The 13,652-nt window shown below is 35.6% G+C and overlaps 1 long non-coding RNA gene across 1 annotated transcript; it reads left to right on the forward strand.

Annotated features, from left to right (window-relative positions):
* The first annotated feature begins 3,468 nt into the window (after positions 1-3,468).
* On the forward strand, positions 3,469-6,389 carry LOC145015526 (uncharacterized). The gene is made up of 4 exons (XR_013665909.1): positions 3,469-4,076; positions 4,175-4,603; positions 5,388-5,582; positions 6,228-6,389. It is a non-coding gene; the product is annotated as an uncharacterized LOC145015526 (long non-coding RNA).
* Positions 6,390-13,652: the final 7,263 nt, after the last annotated feature.

A 13,652-nucleotide genomic window follows, 5' to 3' on the forward strand; every position in this document is an offset into this window, starting at 1 on the left:
GGAACCCAGATCTGTAAATGGCATGGATTGGACTCGAGCAAAATCACGTATATAGTGAATGCATGGCGACGACTCGGCGAGTCTGCTCGCGAGTCTCCGAGTTGTCCCCATTTCGTTGTGTCGAGTTGGTGTAGTGAGTCACGGGGTGTGACTCAGTGAGTTGGAAGCCAAACTCATCCATGGAGGAACTCGACGAGTCCATGCCCTGACTTGGCGAGTTCAAGGCAATATCCTTAGATCAAGAATAGACTCGGCGAGTTGTTCATACAACTCGGCGAGTCACAACATAAAGTGTTCTTCGGATGAAGATGAACTCGACGAGTTGTTCATACAACTCGGCGAGTAGGATGAAGGACTTGAACCTCAATTAAGAAGAAGAACTCGTCGAGGCAACGCCTAACTCGACGAGTAGGGTCGAGATCCAGGACAGTCGTTTGGATAGGGACTCGGCGAGTTGGAGAGCCAACTCGGCGAGTCGGGTCAACTGAAGTTGACTTTGACTTTGACTTATGACATGATCAGGGGTAAAATGGTCATTTTACCCAATGGACAGTTAGCAGTGATTGACTGAGTATGTTGTGGGATTTGCAGCCGGAGGATTTCCGGAGCAGCAGTAGGCAGTCAGTTCTCGACCAGATTAGCAGCCATTTCGAGGTGAGTTTTCTTTCAGTAGAAACGGGTCTAAGGCACCAAGGCCGACTTGTGTAGACGAGATGTTAGTACTAGAGTGTGGGCCAAGCCCGTATCTCTGGGTTTAGTCAAGTATGATATATGTGTCAACATGATAGAGTTGCTTATGCTTGTTGTCTGTGTGATACTTGTATATTATGGGTTAGCGGTTGAGTGTGGGCAGGGCCCATATCTCTCCGAGGTTGGAGTGTGGGTTGGGCCCGTATCTCCCAGATAGTAGAGTGTGGCCGATGCCCGTATCTCCCGGCTAGCGAAGTGTGGATAGGGCCCGTATCTTCACAAGTATGGGCGAGGCTCGTATCTCCCGGCTAGCAAAGTGTGGGCAGGGCCCGTATCTTCCCGAGTGTGGGCGAGGCCCGTAACTCCTAGCTGAACGTTGTTTGTTATATGCTTGCATGGTATGAGGTATTATGGGGGAACTCACTAAGCTTCGTGCTTACAGTTTTCAGTTTTGGTTTCAGGTACCTCCTCAACTAAGGGAAAGGAGCCGGCGCGGTAGCAAGATGTCACACAACACACACTCTCTTGGTTCCGCAGTTACGAGTTTATTCTGGGATTGATACTCTGATATTTTGATCGATCGAATGTTGTGGTTTTTTATTTGGTTTTCGATGTGAAGTGGTTCAACTAAACAATGTTTTAATTGTTAACGTTTTCTATGTAATGTTTTATAAACGAAATTTTTGGACGTGAAATTTTGGGTCGTTACACGTATGTTATACGGGTTTGATAAAACAAAAAATTAAATATAAAAGTTTAAACAAAAAATTATTTAAATTTGAATTTTTTTTTTTTGGAACCGGCGGAATTCATTAAAAGCACGGCCTAAAGGAAAAAGACCGGGCACAAAAGAAAAAACAAAAACAAAAATTACAAAATGTCAAAAGGGGAACAAACCCAACAATCCCATCTACAATTTCCAAAATTACCCCTATATTTCAGCCAACTAAAAACCATAGAAATCACATTATCCGCCAACTTTGAAGAGTTCACTTGGATTTTGTTAAACCATACATCGTTCCTTGCTTTCCACATACACCATAGAAACCCATAGCAGATAGCAATAAATATATTCCTTTTTTTTGGACAGTTCCCCCATGAGGCGGCAAAATTAACAAGATCTGAAATCGAAAGGAACCTTTGAATAGAAATGTCACACCAATTGAAAATCCATCTTAGAGAGTCAAAGGCAATCGGACAGTCCAAGAGAATATGATCCGCAGTGTCCATACCATTAAAGCACATTTGACAGGAAGTAGAAGACATGTTGATACCTCTCTTGGAAAGAGCTACTGTAGTAGGAATACGCCCCATACAAGCCCTCCAAACAAAGCTAATGCACTTGATAGGAACTAAGTGAAGCCAAACCATGGGATTATTTATCGGGGCAGTCAATTTACTGTCAATGAGGGCTCTAAGATCGCAAACACGGAAAAAACCATCATCAGATAACCTTGATCTCCAAGTGTCGGGCCCATTGGATCTAACAACCATCCTTGTAACATCCAAAATAGATTCCAATTCCAACAGCTCCTGAGAATTGTTGGGTTTCCGCTTCCAAGCCCACGAGAAAACGCCATTCACCCATCTGTCTCCTAAAAGGCAACTTTTCCTCTTGTCTAACGCATATAAAGAAGGGAATTTCACTGCCAAAGTCTCATTCTTTAGCCAATCATCTAGCCAAAACAAAATTTTCTTCCCGTTCCCCACCTGAAACTCAAAAATATCTGTGACATCAATATCAATATTGCCAAGTGTCGAGAAGACATTGACAATACTACTCCAAGTGCCCGGGAGAGATTTTTTAGCCCAAGAGTGGATAGGTTTCCTTTCACATCTATGAATACTACTAATCACTCGCCTCTAAAGAGAGTCATTTTCCGTTTTAAACCTCCATATCCATTTTGTCAGGAGGGCCCAGTTAAGCGAGGCCAAGGATCCGACCCCGAGACCACCGAACGATTTTGACCCAAGCACCACCTTCCAAGCGACCCAATTGATTTTTTGTTTTTCTTCACTTCCTCCCCATAAGAACCGTCTTCTCAGTTTCTCGAGGTTATCAATAATGGAAATCGGAGCTTTAAAAATGGAAAAATAAAAAAGAGGGAGCTTTAACCAAAGTTAGGCGACCGCCAAAGGATAAAGTTTTAGCTTTCCATAGAGAAAGTTTATTTTGAACACGATCAATGACGGGTTGCCAGCTCCTTTTTTGGGACATATTTGCTCCGACCGGGACTCCAAGATATTTAAAAAGAAGAGAGGCTGCCTCGCAACCGAGAATTCTAACGCAACTAGCAATTTCATTCTCTGACACTCCAATGCCATAAACTTTGGATTTGTGAAAATTAACTTTGAGCCCCGACGATGCATGAAAGCATCTCAAAATTCTTGCCAAGTTTATGAAGTTGAAGCTTTAGATTTGAAATTTAAAATTTAAAATTTGAATATAAAAATGAAACATATTAAATATTATATGAGTACTAATATTATAATTTATTGGTTATTTTAATTAATGCAATTTAATTGAGGTGTAAATATGATATGTTAATTAAGAAAAGATACAAAAATGAGAAAATGACAAATGAAAAAAACATTTAATCAAAGATACCAAAAAGTGACAACTGTCTAAATTAATGAGATAGTGACATATGGTAAAATTATTTTACATATTTTTTGAAATTTAAAAAGTAAAATAGCTACTAACTCAACTCATGTACACCCTGTTATCCAATACATCTACATGAATCGTTCATGGAATTAATTTGGGAATCAAATAATATTTTTTTATTTCTACTCACAATTCTGAAACTCTAAATCAGTCATATTCATTGAGAAATCCTAAGTCGTCCGTTACGCGGCTTCTCCTTCTTCCCGAACTACCATCCTACCAGCAGCATCTCTTCTATGTTTATCTTACTCGTCTTCCGTATCCGGTATCCCTATGTCACCATAACCCTTCGTTACACACCATTCACTGGAAATCCTATTATCCTAACCTTAAGTTACCTCCACCATCGCCCACTCTCTCTTGCCCCTCTTCTACCTTCTGTTACGACGACAAGCCCTAACAGTCTCCACAACGCTAACCGTCACCACCAGCGAAGAGGTGATAAAAGAAGGTATTACGAAGAATGGAGTTGGTCTTTGATGTAAACGACGATGAAATCCCTCACCTTTCTTCCTGAATCCCAATTCTTCACTTCAAGCCTCCGTCAGTGTGTGTATATGTGTTTGATAAATGATAATCATTAACACCGCCATCATCTTCAACTGCTCCCGATTTTGAATTGAAAATCATAACCAATCGCAGGGGACCATTTGGAGTTGGAAATCCAGGTCAGGTGGTGATGGTGAAATTAGCGAATTTCAAGAAAGAATTCGTTTCTGTAAGTCCTTTATACGTCTCTCTCCTTTTTCAATTTTGATTCTTATGAGTTGCTCCCATGTTCTCTGTGTTCGTTTTCACTTTTTTTTTTTTTTCCAGCTTTTCTCATACACTCGTGGGCGTGGCTACCATGTGAACGTCATATATATTAGATCAAAATTGTCAAATTATGATCGATATAAGAATGTGTTGTGCGTTTGCAGTTTCAGGTGGTTGTGAGTGTATGGATTTGTAGTTTCAGGTGGTTGAGTGTATGTGCTGCAGCAGGTGATGGGAAATAATCAAAATATGGAGGACGCGACTTTCTTTGTGGAGTTTGGTAGGTTCACATTCAACCACTTTTTATGAACTGTCCAAGAAGCCACTTGTGGATGGTGTGTCGGTGTCATGGTTGGTGGATGGATGCACAACGGACCTTAGTAGTTGCAGAGACTATCACCGGAGGCATAGGGTTTGTGAAGCTCATTCCAAGACACCAGTTGTTGCCATAGCTGGCAAACACCAAAGGTTTTGCCAGCAGTGCAGTAGGTACTCCCTCCATAACCCTTTTGTTTGCTTTAACAGTTTATGCAATCATAACGGGTTAAACACTTAATCTGGACAGCTATCTTAATGACCTGGCTTAATGGTTTAAAGCCAAACAGATGATGCTTTTCTTGGGCCAAAATTCTGAATGGTGATTGTGTGTAATATACAATCCAAACCCATCAATTGATAATTGGATTGGAGTATTCTCCCCTGCCCATTTCTGGTTCATAGTCGATTCCACAAGTAGCACCCATATCTTACTATCCTTTTTAAAGTTTGAATTTTATGAGCAAACTTTATATTCCAAGCTATTTGGCAACTGTATAACATAGTTTAGGAAAATTACGTCACTTGTATTCAGATGTCTAAAAGTACCCTTTCAAGTTCCACAAATGAATTCAATATTTGTAACATTAGAAAATGGGTATATGAGCAACTTTAACTTGAAAATTCCCTAAAATTGATAATTGTTGCAGTTTTAGTGGGACATAAGAAAAAGATAAATAAGCTATCTAACTTGAGAATTGCCTGAAATGAAAAAATATTTTGGGATCCTTTAAACTCCATGTTTGATGAATTTTATCATTCGTAGTGGAGGGTAGAAGATCTTCAATTTCATTCTTCCTTTATATTAAAAGAATAGAATAATCCTATATGCAATGCATGAGACAATTCCATTCCATATCTTCCAAATGAGTGACATCAGATTCTAATTCATTTTAAAAACATTCTACAAACCAAACACTTCTTTATTGATGCTTTGTATCTGTCTTTTATTTTGTAGCGCCGGTGGTGTTCATTTTCTTTATGCAGGAAGAACAACGGGTGATTGAACTAAAACTAATAATTAGACATCAAGAAATTCAAGATGTTAATAGGGCAAGAGAGAAGCTTCTCAAGCAGTATAGTTGAACTAAATGAGGCTGAATGCTTCTCTATTACTTTCTCAAAACTCAAGTAGCAGCCACTATGTCTGAAGGTAAATCTTTTTGATTATAAAAGTTATTTTTCTTCATTAATGCTGAAAAATGAATATGGAACTTTTCCTTTTATTTTTGCAAAATTCCAAGTTAAACTCGACTTAATTGCCTACTTTCATGTATCTAGATAATTTGTTCCTTTTTTTCAGGGTTAAAATTAGCGAATAGTTATAGATAATCCGACATGATTATTGTTTTATTTTACTCCAAGCTTGAAATATTTACATTTATGCAATTTGGAAGTTCCATATATTCAAGTAAGTTTATCAAGTATAGACTCTTTCAAAGTCCACCATGGATATAATTTTGGCCAGCTGGCATTGTCGGGTGTGTGGAGATTCAATTCTCACCTGAAACCTGGAATATCACCAAAAATATAGAAGAAAAACATTAACTGAATAATATTAGCAACACAAAAAATGTAATAGAACTTTCTACAAATCATCTTTTAATTTTAGCATTTTTAATCTTTCTTTTCTTATTAAAGCACTGTACTGTGGAAGTACAATGCTATAGTTGCATATGTTTTCAAAGTATAATGTCTGTGTGTGAACGTGTGTCTATGTGTGTATTTATAGCATCATACTTTGCATTTTTTTTCCTGTTAGTATGGAGAAAAGTAATATTTTGTGGGTATTTTGCAGGTTAATCTGCTCAAAGCAACTTGAAAAGTAGGCTTGTGTCTGCTTATTGAACCTGTAATAGTAAATTTTTTTTTTTTTTTTTTTTGTGTATGTAACTTGAAATATGCTAACACTTTCATGTTCAAAGAAGTATTAACATGTAATAGTAAGGTTTTTTTTTTTTTTTTTTTTTTTTTTGTATGCAACTTGAAATATGCTAACACTTTCATGTTTAAAGAATCACCTAGGCCCTGCACTAAAAAATGATTAATATTTTTGTTTAACGAAGACATTGTTTATTTTTTATTCTTTCACCACTATAAAAATAGGATAAAATCATTCCTACATGTCTAAATCAACAAAATTTAACTTATTTGAAAGCCTTTAAGAGTAAACATTGCTTTAAAATTCCAAAATCACCCATACAAAAGAGTAAACATTTGTTTTATGATTTTTGGTACAAATTCAAACGTTGGAGGGAATTCCCACATGTAGATGCACACGATAATGAAAAAACAAAACAAAAGGAAACTTTCTAATGTATACAAAAACCTTTTGGTTTTTTCATTTTGTTATACTTTTAGCAAGAGAGAAACAAATGATTCCATGATGTTCTTTTAAGTTTCAAGGGATTGGACACTTGGTAGTTAGTTAAATATATGGAATTTAATGGGTATATTTATACAAAAAGTAAAATGATTTGTTTTGAAAAATGGTATTTTTATATTTACTTTTTTTTAAACAATTTGTTAAACATAATATATAATAAAATAATTTATTTTATTTTAACTTATCACAGCATCATTTTTTATTGACCTTTTTCTTTCTTGAGGTATATATCATTATTTATTTTGTTTTTAAGTAATAAATAGATTGTCTTTAGTAATATATATATATATATATATATATATATATATATATATATATATATATATATATATATATATATATATATATATATGATCAAATGAGAACACCTAAAAGGTTGAGAACGTGAGAACAGATCTAGACCATCTAAATACTAAGATCAATGGTTAATATTAAATGGGTGATTTATGTAAAAATCTAAAACTATTGGCATTTATGTGTAACTTTTAAATGGTAAGAAGGGTATTATAGGAATTGTAACTTTGCCTATTTCCTATAATTTCTCACCGTCTCACCAATTACCTTTCTAATTCTCGTATCTATATCCTCTCTATATATCTCTCTCTAGGGTTTCATAAGACGCATCGACTGAACAACCGACACTGACTCCCCATTTCCCCTTTATACGCATTGTCGCTTCCATCACCAAAGATCCCATCGGCTTGACGACTTCTACTCATCGGCTGACGGCGACATCTACTCACCAGCGCAAGGCAGCAAATAGTGGTAGACCCCGATGATGACGTTCGTTCTTCATCGTCATCGTCACATTCAGAGTGAGACTTACAGCCGACATCTCTTTTTCTTAACCTTGTCGGCAATTTGGTGAACTCGACTGCTACTCATCGGTGGTAGCAAGCAGTGATACACTACTGGATTTTGATCATCCACTCCGGAGCAGCAGGGTAGTGACGAAGTACTCTGAATCAGGTAACATTATGTTTTTTTCCTTGCAAATGCTGTTCGAAATCCACCTCTTCTCTTGATTGGAGCCTTACAATGCTACATATTGTTCGAATTTGTACATGTGTAGTTTTTTTTCTTGCAAAATCAATTGGAAAGCCAAATGTTATGCTGATTTGAACCTCTTCTGCTTTTTATTTTATTGTATGCACCAAAGATTCACAATTCTTTTGCTTGAAAATGTTTCTCAGGTATGGTACTTTATGTTGGATTAGTGTCTAAGTCCATAACTATTTTGGTATGTACTTGACCCGATGGTGCATGGTCCTTTTGGGTTGCCTTCACCAAAGCAACTTGATTGGAGAAATGAATAAAGAGAGAGAGGATAATATGATTTATTAATATAAGAATAATATATTAAAGGAGAAATCATATTTGTTTAATTAATATTGGTCAATAATTAATTAAGAATTAGTTTTGTGATCAAATGTAATTAATTAAACTAGAGGGGCTGATTTGTAATTATGTGATAGTTACAAAATAAGGTAAGGATTGTCTTATTTATATGGTGGACGAATTTAAGGTTGGAAAGCCTTAGAATTCGAGTATGATAAGGATTCAAGGATTATCTTATTGGTTGCTTAATGAATAATCAACTAGATAAGGATAATGACTGAAACCCTATCTCTACACCTATATAAACACCCCTAGGGTCATGAATTCGTGTATCCCTTCCCAAGAGGTCCTAGATACGAATTCTAACCTCTCACTTCTCTCTTTATACCTTCTCCATTTGCTTATGGTGTTTGTAAGCCATTAGAGGAGTGACACTTGTGACTCTAAGCATTCCAAAGTCAATACAAGGAGATTTGGGATTGTTATTGCTACATAACAATCAAGGTAACACTATAAACTTATTCTCATGTTAATATGATTATATGTATGCTAGAATTAGGGTTTGTAGTCTTGGATTCAAAGCATGTACAATAGAGAAACCTAGATCCAAGCATTAGGGTTTGTATGAGCACATAGGATGTCTTATGACCAAAACCCATCAGTGGTATCAGAGCCTTGATTGGTTTCAATTGTATTGATGCATTATATGTTTGAAAAATTCGATTTTTTGGCTTCTAGAGGCTGGACTCGCCGAGTCCATGGCTGAACTCGTCGAGTCCATGCAGACTCGACGAGTTCATGCCTGACTCGACGAGTCAACTCGTCAGATAATGTTTATCTCGGGATTTCTTGCTGTTTTTACATATGGATAGTTACCTTATCATGTTAGATCAATATAAATCCGATTTTATGATATATATGACTATATTCTTGATCAAATTAAAGATAATTATCAATTAATAAGATAATTGTTTCCTTATAAGATAATTGATTAATTATTTTGCAAGAAATCATTAAATAAATCAAATATGGATAATTATGTGATTAAATGTTAATTTAAAATTATTTGTTATTTGATCCTTGTTGTTATGAAAGGTTTCATATTTCCCCCTTTAGGTTTTATAGTTTAAATTTGAACCCAAAAGTCTTGGAGTTTTGAAATTTAAATAATTAAAACCCTAATGTTTTGAAAAAAGGTTTCAAAACTTGCCCTCAAGTTTTGGAATTTAAAAGTTGATTAAAGGTTTAATTAGAAATGTTAAATTCTAAAACTCTAGTAATGTTTTGAAAAGTTCAAATCACACCCTTATGGTTTTATTAATTAGTTAAGGAGTATAATTAAAAGAGGTTTAATAAATCCATAAAAGTTTTGGTTAACCATTTAATTGGATTAAAAGTGTAATTGTTAAAGTTAACCATATAGTATTTTAAAAGTATAAAATACACCCTATACTATATATAACATTAAAGGTATAACATTATATATATGTATGAGTAAAAGTCAGTCTTACCGTTAGTAGGCCTCATTCGAAGTTGGTCTATAAGGGGTGTTTAAGGAAATTGCCTATAAAATGGCGATTGAATGGGTATCCACTCTTACCCACCGCACTCTTGACTAGTGGAGGGTCGTTAGCCGAACGGGTAGGATAGGACGAAACCTTCCATTATAAGTATAATGAAATACAGAGTAACTAAATGTTTCGCAAATTCCCAATCTTAGTTACTTAGGCAAAAGTGAATTGATGCAATTCCATGAAATTACACTTTGTGCCCTTGCGAAGACGTTAGTGGAGCGTGTGTGGTTTACCGGCACACTAAATGGTTCTAAGCAAAGGTAGCAAAGGGTGACTCAATGTTTGTCATAATTCGGTGGAGCGTGTGTGGTTTACCGGCACATCGAATAGGTGATTGTAACATGTGAGGGCACCATGTAGTTTGCATGGTTATTCACACCCGCTTTGTGATCCTCGACATCCCAGTCACAAACTAGAAGGGCATATCGAGATTTAAACATGCCATTGAAATGTTCAATGAATCTCAAAGGATCTAGGAGTTTTCATAGATTTAAAACTTAAATTTCTTTTTCGTTTTTCATGGTGGAAATTAGTGAATCGTCATTCACTTACCTTCAAATGTTCTGCAATTTGGGTTACGGCATCCCTCTCCCGAGTTGTAGAATATTGTGTTGGGTTCTAGCCTTGGAATTTCATTTGGGTGATTTACCAAGGACTCAATCAATCAACTAACTTGAATTCGTTTTCTCCCGATGTCAAAGTTCGACAACTATGGTCTTCTCAATTCCCGTGGAACAAGCATTCCACATGAAGATGATATTCCACGATTCGATCGAGGAACAAGAAATCATGCTTCACTTCCTCCTCCTCCTCCAATTATTCTCCCTAACCCACAAGATTGTAAAATTGAAAAGTTCAATATCACTCAAGCCCTTTTGGCAAGTAAACATAAAGAAGGAAAGTCGGTGTGTGCACACGTCCTAGGGATGAAGTCGCACATTGATAGACTAAGAATGATAGGATTTGTTGTCGGTGAGGAGATGGCTGTTGATTGGGTTCTTCAGTCACTTCCCAACTCATATAGTGAGTTCGTAAGAGAGTACTATATGATGAACCACGACGTGACCCCATAGATCTCACCTATATGCTTATTGCTGCTGAATCAGCAATGGTTTGGCGCAATAGAAAAACAAAGTTGATTGGTGAATCTGCCTTCGAGACCTCTATGGATATAGACAATGGCAATGAAAGACATGCAATGATCGAAAAGTTTGATCATAAGAGAAAGGCGATGTCTGAAGTAGTTCCATGTGTTGTTCCAAAAAGAGTCAATTTGCTTTTATTGCCAAGAGAAGGGGCATTGGAGATGAAGCTGCCCTATTTACCTAAGAGATCTAAGAGATGGGAGAGTCGAAACGTATGGCTCTAATTTAGGTAAAATCCATTGACTAACTCTTTTAAGCTTCATTCTAGATTCTGAATACATAATGTGATAAGATTACAATTGATGTTTAGAAGGATCGAAGAAAAGAAAAGAAGCTTAAGGGAAGAAGTGAGCAGAATCTAACCGTGAAGGAATGGATTTCGATTGCGTTTCTCGAAGATTAGATTCTTGAGCTACTACTTAGGGTTAGAATTAGATTGCTAAGAAAGATGTATTCGCATAAGTTTTTCAATGAGTTGCATTGTGAAGGACAAATTTTTCCGCAATAAAATAAATTTTGATTTTAAATTTTATTTATTTATCCTTACAATGGCGTGTATGAAAAAATTGATGTTAAAATTATTAGCAATAATGGATGTGTTTCTTATTGTGTTATGGAAAGTCAAGAGTTTACCAAATAGGGAGAGTTTCTCATCGCCCAAGTTTCAATTGGACAGAAACTTGGAATCATGCAACTTGGTTGCATGATGAATGAGAAATCTCATATTTGGTAATTAGACTAATTCGTTGACAAAGTGTCAAGTGAAGGACTAGGAGATCTAGTACACAAAGTTGTGTGTTGATCAAGTTCACCATAAGAGTAACAAAGATATTCGTCATCATTTACTAAAGGTTTAGTAAATATGATTATACTTACAAGATTAAGTGTAATTTTGAATTGATTAAAGGGTTTAGATCAATAGCAAAACAAATAAGAAGAATCAAATAGGCAGAAAGATAAGAGTTTCTCCATTCTAAGAAGAAGGGAGAGTGGCTTTTATGCTTTATGATAGGTCTTAATGATTAAGAACCAAATCTCAATTGATCCTCTAAGTGAGTCTTGGTACAATTGTATGTCCAAGAAGAGGAATCAAAGATTGAAGAAACGGTCAAATCAAGAAGTCAATCATACTTCGTTCCAATAACAAGTCTTAAAGTTAAGATTGTGTCAATGAGTGAAAAGTATTAAAGGTTTATAACATTCATCAAATGTGGAAAGTTGTGATGTCGTGGATAAGACAGAGACCAAATAGGACCAATTTGTGAAGTGTTTTGATAAAAACTACACTAACTCTTGAATATTTGTTTGTCAAGAAATGTTTATTGACAAAAGAATCTTATATGTCAAGGAGTCAGTGGGAGTCTTAATGGTCTCGAAAAGTTTCAAGAACAAATCAAATAAACCTTATCGATCATCACTAGCACACGAGTTGAGGTTTACAACCTATCGTGAAGACATTATTTTGTTTCTGTGCCAATCCAATCGAGTTAATTATGCATGTGAGTCCTATGAGTTCTCATTTGAATGCGTAAAAGGCAAGGACCTTGATCAATGAAAGGTACATTGATAGGAAAAAGGTAAGATGCTTAACTATTTGGAAGACGTGGTGGGCAGCTGTGCTACCATAAGGCAAGAAATCAAGATTAGGAAAGTTCGATCCATATGAGTTTGAATTTGTCGTAAACTTTGGTTTTTAACAAATTCGCATGGATAGGAACACATACACCATTTAAATCTAAGTGTCATAAGATTTCCTCCTTCATGAAAATGATTATGAGAAAATGCTTTCACTAAGAAAGATTTTAAAAGATAGTGATTATAAAATTGCATTCTCAAATTCGATCATGGTTACGGCATCCCTTTCCATAATTTGAATTGTGAGGTTTGGCAATTAGTCTTAAGACACACATATGAACTATCTAAGGCAAAAGTGTATAAGTGCAAGAAGCCTTGATAAAAGATTATCAAAGCACTAAGTATTAAAAACATGAACTTAAGAAATTCAATAAGTATTGTCTTTCTGGAAGTTAATGTTGGATTAGTGTCTAAGTCCATAACTATTTTGGTATGTACTTGACCCGATGGTGCATGGTCCTTTTGGGTTGCCTTCACCAAAGCAACTTGATTGGAGAAATGAATAAAGAGAGAGAGGATAATATGATTTATTAATATGTTATAAGAATAATATATTAAAGGAGAAATCATATTTGTTTAATTAATATTGGTCAATAATTAATTAAGAATTAGTTTTGTGATCAAATGTAATTAATTAAACTAGAGGGACTGATTTGTAATTATGTGATAGTTACAAAATAAGGTAATGATTATCTTATTTATATGGTGGACGAATTTAAGGTTGAAAAGCCTTAGAATTCGAGTATGATAAGGATTCAAGGATTATCTTATTGGTTGCTTAATGGATAATCAACTAGATAAGGATAATGACTGAAACCCTATCTCTACACCTATATAAACACCCCTAGGGCCATGAATTCGTGTATTCCTTCCCAAGAGGTCCTACATAGGAATTCTAACCTCTCACCTCTCTCTTTATACCTTCTCCATTTGCTTATGGTGTTTGTAAGCCATTAGAGGAGTGACACTTGTGACTCTAAGCATTCCAAAGTCAATACAAGGAGATTTGGGATTGTTATTGCTACATAACAATCAAGGTAACACTATAAACTTATTCTCATGTTAATATGATTATATGTATGCTAGAATTAGGGTTTGTAGTCTTGGATTCAAAGCATGTACAATAGAGAAACCTAGATCCAAGC

Source organism: Lactuca saligna, chromosome 9 (assembly GCF_052625555.1).
Source record: "Lactuca saligna cultivar CGN05327 chromosome 9, ASM5262555v1, whole genome shotgun sequence".
NCBI lineage: Eukaryota > Viridiplantae > Streptophyta > Magnoliopsida > Asterales > Asteraceae > Lactuca > Lactuca saligna.